This window comes from Saccopteryx bilineata, chromosome 4 (assembly GCF_036850765.1).
Source record: "Saccopteryx bilineata isolate mSacBil1 chromosome 4, mSacBil1_pri_phased_curated, whole genome shotgun sequence".
NCBI lineage: Eukaryota > Metazoa > Chordata > Mammalia > Chiroptera > Emballonuridae > Saccopteryx > Saccopteryx bilineata.
The window spans coordinates 109,679,672-109,687,967 of NC_089493.1; the positions used below are offsets into that span (position 1 = coordinate 109,679,672).

The 8,296-nt window shown below is 40.8% G+C and overlaps 1 non-coding gene across 1 annotated transcript; it reads left to right on the forward strand.

Annotated features, from left to right (window-relative positions):
• The first annotated feature begins 6,446 nt into the window (after window positions 1–6,446).
• On the forward strand, window positions 6,447–6,520 carry TRNAP-UGG (transfer RNA proline (anticodon UGG)). The gene has a single exon. It is a non-coding gene; the product is annotated as a tRNA-Pro (tRNA).
• The last annotated feature ends 1,776 nt before the right edge of the window (window positions 6,521–8,296 follow it).

The window sequence follows — 8,296 nt, forward strand, 5'->3', positions numbered from 1 at the left end:
GGCGGGTGGATGAGAAGAGGGAGCGGGGACCTCTATCTAACTCTCGCCTTCTCACCCTGAAGTTTGAAGGGAGGCAGCAGAGGAGAGGTTATGACAGAAAATCCCTTTAGAAGAAGCAAACCCTTTATAAGAAACCAGAGATGCTTCCTCCTAAGTTCTTGCAGGAAAGCTGACTCAGATTGAACAGGTCTCTTAATTTCCCAGGGATTGTAGTTCTATTTATTTAATAGTGTTAACAAAACATACCTCTGCGGCAGTTATTAGAAATTGATAATACTCTCATAAAATATTTATGATGTTTCTAATGAGATTTCAGAGTTGTGGTTTTTTGGGGGGGGTTTTTTGGTTTTGTTTTTGTTTTTAAGGTCCATAAATAACAAGTCAAGAATGTAATTGGCCATTTAAATGGCTTCTAATTGGGCCCTGGTTGAGTTTCTTTGAGGGCATGCTGCCCTCTAGGGGTTGAAGCAGGAGGCACAGGGGAGGAGACCAGAGGTATAAGAACCTTGTTTTGAAGGAATAAAACACTGTACTGTACTAGAAAAAGTTTGATTTTCCACATGATTCATTCTTTTCACCCAATAATATTTCAGCTCCAGAAAAAATTGTTTTATAGAAATTATTACCTATTCTAAAGGCTATTCTAAATGAAGAGATATCAAATTCAATATTGTCTTTTTTCCTCCTCTTTATTTCTTTTTTTAAGGTTAGTATTTGCCATGAGAGTAGGGTAGGTGAGGACAAAGAGAAAATGGACAGACATTTTTAAAACCGTAACACCCCAGTTCCTGATTTTCCAGAGCAAAAGCCTTCTCCCCGTCACTGCTGGCTGCGCGCATGAGAACCTTTGCCATGCAGCCACATTTCTCTCTGGCCTCCGTGTTCCTGAGCTGTTGAAAGCCTGCAGTGAAAAACAACAGCTCCTCTATTTGAACCCATTTCTTTATTCCGAGACCAGTGCACATCCCATTTACCATCAGGAAAGTACACCTGGCTGTCACTTAGCTTTGAAACAACTTCTTATTTGACATTTTTCTTTTTTATGCTTCTCTGATTTTGTACAGCAATCATGGGAATCATGGGTTTATTTATTTACTTTTTTTAATAAATAAGAGGATTTAACACTGAGATTGCTGGTTTGATACCCTGGGCTTGCCTGATCAAGGCACATATGGGAGTTGATGCTTCCAGCTCCTCCCCCCCTTCTCTCTCTCACTCTCTCTATCCCACCTCTCTAAAATGAATAAATACAATCTAAGGACAAAAAGGATTAATCAGTAGGTAAATATGTAATCACCATACATTTTATCATTTGGCAACATATTCATAAAAAAACCTCAATTTTGCTAACATAGTCTTGAAAGAGAACCAACTGTGACAATTAGCAATGTGGCAAGGCCACAGGCCAGAGAGAAATTCGGGTCCTAAAGACTCAGGGAGCGAGCTAGAAAAAACTTAAAATAACAATAGAAAGCAAAAGTGGAGGCACAGATAACCTAAGAAAAATGGCATATAAAATAGTTAACAGTGGAATTCTAATCTCCTCCAGATGAGGCACTCATCCGTCATAGGAAGACAGACCAGAAAATCGTGGCCCTTTCTAGGAAAAATATGGGCTCCTCCCTAGGTGGTTGCTCCAATCTGGGACACTTTTGTCCCTTTCCCTGCCTTCCACCCCCAGCCCACACTAAACAACATCGGCAACAAAAAGGTCAGAGCAGGCTGTAAAGCCATTCTTGCTGCTACAGATGTGTTAGTGGAGAGGGAGTTTGTGGAGTGGAAAGCCACAGCACAGAGAAGGGTAATTCTCAGAGTAATAAACAGCTGCAGCTGGCACTGTACACACACACACACACACACACACACACACACACACATAATAGCGTCACAGAATCTAAAAATTGCAAAGGACTTTACTGACTGGTTTTCAAACCCAGCTATCTGAAGTGCACAAATCCCTGTCTGAGCTTCCTAATAATCGTCTAACTTTGACAAGACCTTGCCTAAATTACATTCACTTAAATCTGTCTGTATTTAGAAATCCACTAGACCTAGCTCTGGCTGATGCTGGTGAATTTGACATCAAATATTTGTAGTCAGATATATCTTTCTCAGATTCTGGGCCTTTAGACATAATAAGAAGGAAGAACACTACCAGACCCCGCCTCTGCTCTTAGTGACCACCCTGCCCCCATTCCCATCTGTTCCTAATGTATTGTCCAGAGGGTACACGTATCAGCATGCTTGCTTTTTTGATGATGGTGTTGACATTATCAGTAATTTTCAACCTTTTCCACAACTTCTAAAAACAGCTCCTTGAAGTGGGGGAAAAAATGCTGACAAAGCTCTAAATACAAGTAATCAAACCATGTAGGGTGTCTTTTTTTTTTCTAAAAGGAATTCATAGAGGGGGGAAATATCCTGTTATTTAATGCTTAAAATTGCCTTAGAAAGTGGTCTGATACCCTCTTTTTTTAATGGGGTTGCTTTTTAAACAAATTAACTATAAACTGATTTGCTAGTGTGTGTGTGTGTGTGTGTGTGTGTGTGTGTGTGTGTGTGTCTGAAGAGAAAGACAGAGAGAGATGCTCTCTTTCCTTCCTGTCTAACCTTAGCATCCTGCTACAATTTCAGGCCAGTTCTCCTAGTCCAGACTTTAATCAAATGAATTACAGCTACTCAACACCTCACCTCACACCCTCCTCACCATGTCTTTTTCTTTTTGCAGGTGTTTGAATAACTTCTCTTCTTATACAATGTTTTCTTTAGCCTTTGAGATTTTTTTTTCTCAAATCCTTTATAACTTTATTTTTCTCTGGAAAATATGGCTTACATTATAATTTCAGAAAAATGAAGGTATAATATTTATCACCTCTATCCACCTAATGCTGAAATTAAAGAAGACTATCTCAAAGTTTCTAACAACACTAGATTTCTTATGACTCATTTTCTTCATGTAGTCATCCCTATTTTGAATCAGTTTGAGATTCTAACACTCACTATTCTAGATGAGTGTATTAACTTGTTTGAGCATAAGGAACTCAATGATCCAGCGAGAACTTACTAAGAAGAAATTTTGCAAGAAAATGCTGCATTTCCTCTTTCCTCTTTCCCTGGAGAGCAGTTTGGTTGTAATTCAGGGTCAAAAGTGAAAGTTTATGATCTCCCCAACTAAGGCCAAACATTAGTCATCCCAACCAAAAAAAAAAGGATTGGAAGCCCTGGCCCGTTGCCTCAGCGGTAGAGCATTGGCTCAGCATGTGGAAGTCCAGGGTTCAATTCCTGGTCAGGTCACACAAGAGAAACCACCATCTGCTTCTCCACCCCCTCCCCTGACCCCTGCAGTCAACGGTTTGAGCAGCTTAGCCCCAGACACTGAGGATGGCTCTGTGGCCTTGCCTCAGGTGCTAAAGTAGCCCAGTTGCCGAGCAGTGGAGCAGTGGCCCCATGGGCAGAACATCTCCCAGTAGGGGGCTTGCCAGATGGATCCCAGTTGGGGTGCATGCAGGAGTCTGTCTCTGCTTTCCCGCCTCTCACTTGAAAAAAAAAAGGATTGGAAGCCTGAGGCACTTCTCAAACCAATGTTTCATCTCTGACCCCTCTGATGCCTAGATCTCATCCCTGCACTACCCAGGCCTGGTTCTGGAGCACTGCTGCATGCATTCATACGGGTTTGACACGTACATCCTGAAAGGCTGTCATGTGTCAAGTCCCATAGTAAGTACCAGTAATGCAGAGGTGAACACAATTTACATGGTTCCTGTCCTTATCACAAGTAAAAGAAGTAAATAGGCAATTATAAAAGTGTGGATAGAGCTCTAAGGCGGAAGCAGACAGCGCACTATGAAGACTGAGTGGGTTCCTTGAAGCTGACTGGGTTTGGGAGATAGTCAATAAAAAACTCTCTAAGGAGTATGTCTTTGAATCAAGGTCTGAAGGACCCGTTGAAGATAGAACAAGAGGGAATAAGTGAAAGAACTAAAATGAAGAGTTTGATGTCTTTAAAGAATGGGGAGAAATTCAGTGTAACAGCTTTTATATTGCGTATGTTTGAGGGGGTGGATTTGGTGAGTGTAGGGCATTGGGAGAGGAAGTGGCTCACGGCAAGAAATGAAAATAAATAACAGCTACAGCCCATGTTAGGAAACTTGAGCTTGATCCTGCAAGTAGTGGCTAGCCCCTGCAGGGTGTTAAGCAGTTGAACAATGTGATTAGATATGCATCATATAAACATCACTGTGAATGCTGTGTGGAGAAGGAAGGAAAGCCAGAAGTAAGGAGACTAGTAACCAGCTGAGAGACTACAGTAGCTCATAAACTGCAAGGTCTGACCCTTGACCTCTAGATCCAAAACTGCACCAGAGTTTCCAGAATCATTATATCTCCTTTTTCGCATTCCCTCATGAAGGTAAATCTTTGTGAGGTAGGTGAGTTTGTTATTATTGTGTATTAACATGCCTTTTATTATATGTATTTCATGATGCTTTGACATCTTGGAACCTTGTGGACAGGGGAGGGACTGGTCTACCCAGAGTTAGCTAATTCCTAGAGATAACAAACAATATTCCTGCAAGCATGCCTTCCATATGCAAACTAACCAGTCCAGAGCTCATACTTCAAACCACCTTCTCTATCTGACTTTTATACTCCAGGAAGCAATATTTTTCTGCACTGATCACTCCAGCACCAGGTATTGGACAAGTAAGGTCCACTCCTATATCCCAGAGCCCACTGAAATTATTCAAACTATACAACCCAATGCCTGATCAGCAGCTTACCTTTCCTGGCTCATTCCTTCCCACAAAAACCATAATAAAGTCTTTTGTCCATCCTTTCCCTTTGCTCCTTCTGCCTCTTGACTGACCCTCATGCTGTGATATGACTCACACCTCTTAGAAACAGTGACTAACAAACCACATTTCCAATGGCAATTGTCTTCTGATCTGTTGTTCTCACCATAGCTGAATAAAAACAAAATCCCAAGTACATTTTTAAATAAGTTGCATTTTGCCTAAATGAGCCCCATGCTAAGAAAGTCTTGTGAATCCATTACTACTTTTATTTAGACCTAAATGCTATACAATTTTACCTAGTGCTCATACACATCACCCTACTTATGTCATCCATAGTAGTTGTATGATTCTATAAAAAAGTTAAAGACTTTTGTGAATCCTAAATACAGATAGTATTAGATTTGACAATCTGAAAATCATCAGTGGTCTTGATGCAAAGAGTTTTAGAAGAATTGTGGAGCAAAAGATTATTAGAATGAGTTTACAGGAGACTGGGAGAATTTCCTCTTTGACCATGAAGAATTAGCACAACAGGAATCACCCTTCAGCTATAAATAATAATGGACATGATAAAATACATGAAACAATGCTTTTCAGACACAGAACAATAGCCAACAGAGGCAAACAAAGAAGGCAAACAAATGAGATGAGCCTTAAGATTCCCAGCATTCTGTTCAAAGCCAGTTTTACCATACTGCAGTAAAGGTAAACCCAAAGAACCCAACATTCTTACTGAGTTAAAGAGAATAAGGTCGAAGTTTGAGGATACCAAGATAGCTAGAATTTATAAGGCAAAGTACTAAAAAGGAGTATGCTCCACAGAGGAGAAGCTCTGAAGATCAGTGGAAGAGTTCTCTTGAGTCTTTCTGTTCTAATGAGAGAAAACTCCCCAAGGCTGTGGAAAGAGTAGCCAGAACAATTCCTGGAGATTGCACCATACTGGAAGGAGTTCATGTCCCCACCAACCAAAATACATTGGTTAGAGTCCTTGGAAGTGTCGTGCTTCAGTGATAAGACTAAATTAGTTCCCAAAATAAAGGCTTTTCTGGATTCAACCTAACAAAGCTTAAATCAAGCTTCAAAAGAACTAAAGTTATTCTTAAGTACCTTAACTGGATGCTGGGGGTGGAGTGGGGTGGGGATCAACAATCTTCAAAGGAATACAACAAAATCCAATAGCAAATAAAATTCATAATTCTGTATCCAATTAAATTTACTAGACTTCAAAGAAGCAGAGAAATATGGCCCACAAGTAGAATAAAAAGCAATCAAGTGACAGAACAAGAAATGACAAAGATAATCAAATTCATATATATAGACCTTAAAACAAGTACTATAAATCTTACAAATATGCTTAAGGGTGTCAAGAGAAATATAAACTTAATGAGGAAAGATATGAAAAATAAATAGGCATTCTTTATTTTATTGCACTTCACTTTATTGAACTTCATAGGTGTTGCATTTTTTTTACAAATTCAAAGCAAGACCTTCCACCAGCAAAAAGATTATGACTTACATTATTGAAATACTCAGTTTATTATGACACTTGCTTTATTGCAGTAGTCAGGAACCAAGCCCACAATAGCTCCAAGATATGCCTGTATGTTAAAAAACAAACAAACAAACAACCAAAGACTCAAATAAAACTTTTAGGCCCTGGCCGGTTGGCTCAGTGGTAGAGCATCGGCCTGGTACAGAAGTCCTGGGTTCGATTCCCAGCCAGGGCACACAGGAGACGTGCCCATCTGCTTCTCCACCCCTCCCCCTCTCCTTCCTCTCTGTCTCTCTCTTCCCCTCCCGCAGCGAGGCTCCATTGGAGCAAAGATGGCCCGGGTACTGGGGATGGCTCCTTGGCCTCTGCCCCAGGCGCTAGAGTGGCTCTGGTCGCAACAGAGCGATGCCCCAGAGGGGCAGAGCATCGCCCCCTGGTGGACAGAGCGTCGCCCCCTGGTGGGCGTGCCAGGTGGATCCCGGTTGGGCGCATGTGGGAGTCTGTCTGTCTATCCTCATTTCCAACTTCAGAAAAATACAAAAAAAATAAAAATAAAATAAAATAAAACTTTTAGAAATAAAAATACAAGAGCATATAAGTCAACTTGAAGACACTGCAAAAGAAACAAACCAAAATGGAGCACAGAGAGAACAAACACTAACAACAACAACAACAAAAAAAAACCCCACAACATTAATGATTGTCATACCTGTAACTGGAGTCCCAGAGGAGAGGAGACTTGGAAAAGAAAAGGGACATAAAATATAATTGAAGAAATAAAGGCAAATAATACAAATTTGTTGAAATTATAAACTCATAGACCCAAAAGATCAAGAAACCCAAGAATAAATAGTACTTTAGAATAAAAACAAGTTAAGCTACTTTAAGGCACATCATAATCTAAATTATTATTTTGTTTTTTGTTTTAATTTTTAAAGACTTTATTCATTTAAGAGAATATTATATATATATGTATATGTGTGTGTATATATATATATACACACACACACACACACACACACACAGAAGAGGGAAAGAGCAGGAAGCATCAACTCCTATATGTGCCTAGACCAGGCAAGCCCAAGGTTTCAAACCGGGGACCTCAGCATTCCAGATAGATACTTTATCCACTGCACCACCATAAGTCAACATAATCAAATTGTTAAAAGACAGTGATCATGAGAATAATCTTTAAAGTGGCTAGGGGAGATATTCATTATCTGAAAAGAAATAAAAATAATGACAGAAGACTTGATATCAGAAAGTGCACAGGTCAAAAGACAGCAGGACAATATATTGAAAGTGCTGAAAGAAAAAAAAAACCCCAACCCTGGCAAAATCCAGAATCCTATACCCAGTGAAAATATCTTTTAAACAGAAACATGAGGAATACATTCAAAGTAGTCCCAATCAGGCCCTGGCCGGTTGGCTCAGCGGTAGAGCGTCGGCCTGGCGTGTGGGGGACCCAGGTTCGATTCCCAGCCAGGGCACATAGGAGAAGCGCCCATTTGCTTCTCCACCCCCACCCCCTCCTTCCTCTCTGTCTCTCTCTTCCCCTCCCGCAGCTAAGGCTCCTTTGGAGCAAAGATGGCCCGGGTGCTGGGGATGGCTCCTTGGCCTCTGCCCCAGGTGCTAGAGTGGCTCTGGTCGCAACAGAGCGACGCCCTGGAGGGGCAGAGCATCGCCCCCTGGTGGGCAGAGCGTCGCCCCTGGTGGGTGTGCCGGGTGGATCCCGGTCGGGCACATGCGGGAGTCTGTCTGACTGTCTCTCCCCGTTTCCAGCTTCGGAAAAATACAAAAAGAAAAAAAAGAAAAAAACAAACAAACAAAGTAGTCCCAATCAAAATCCTAGCAGACTTTTAAAACATACAAATTGACAAGCTGATTCTAAAATTTACTGGAAAATGCAAATTATCTAGAGTATCCAAAATAATTTTGAGAAACACCACAAAGTTTTAGAATTCAGACTACCTGACTTCATGACTTACTAAAGCTACAGTTTTCAAAAGAA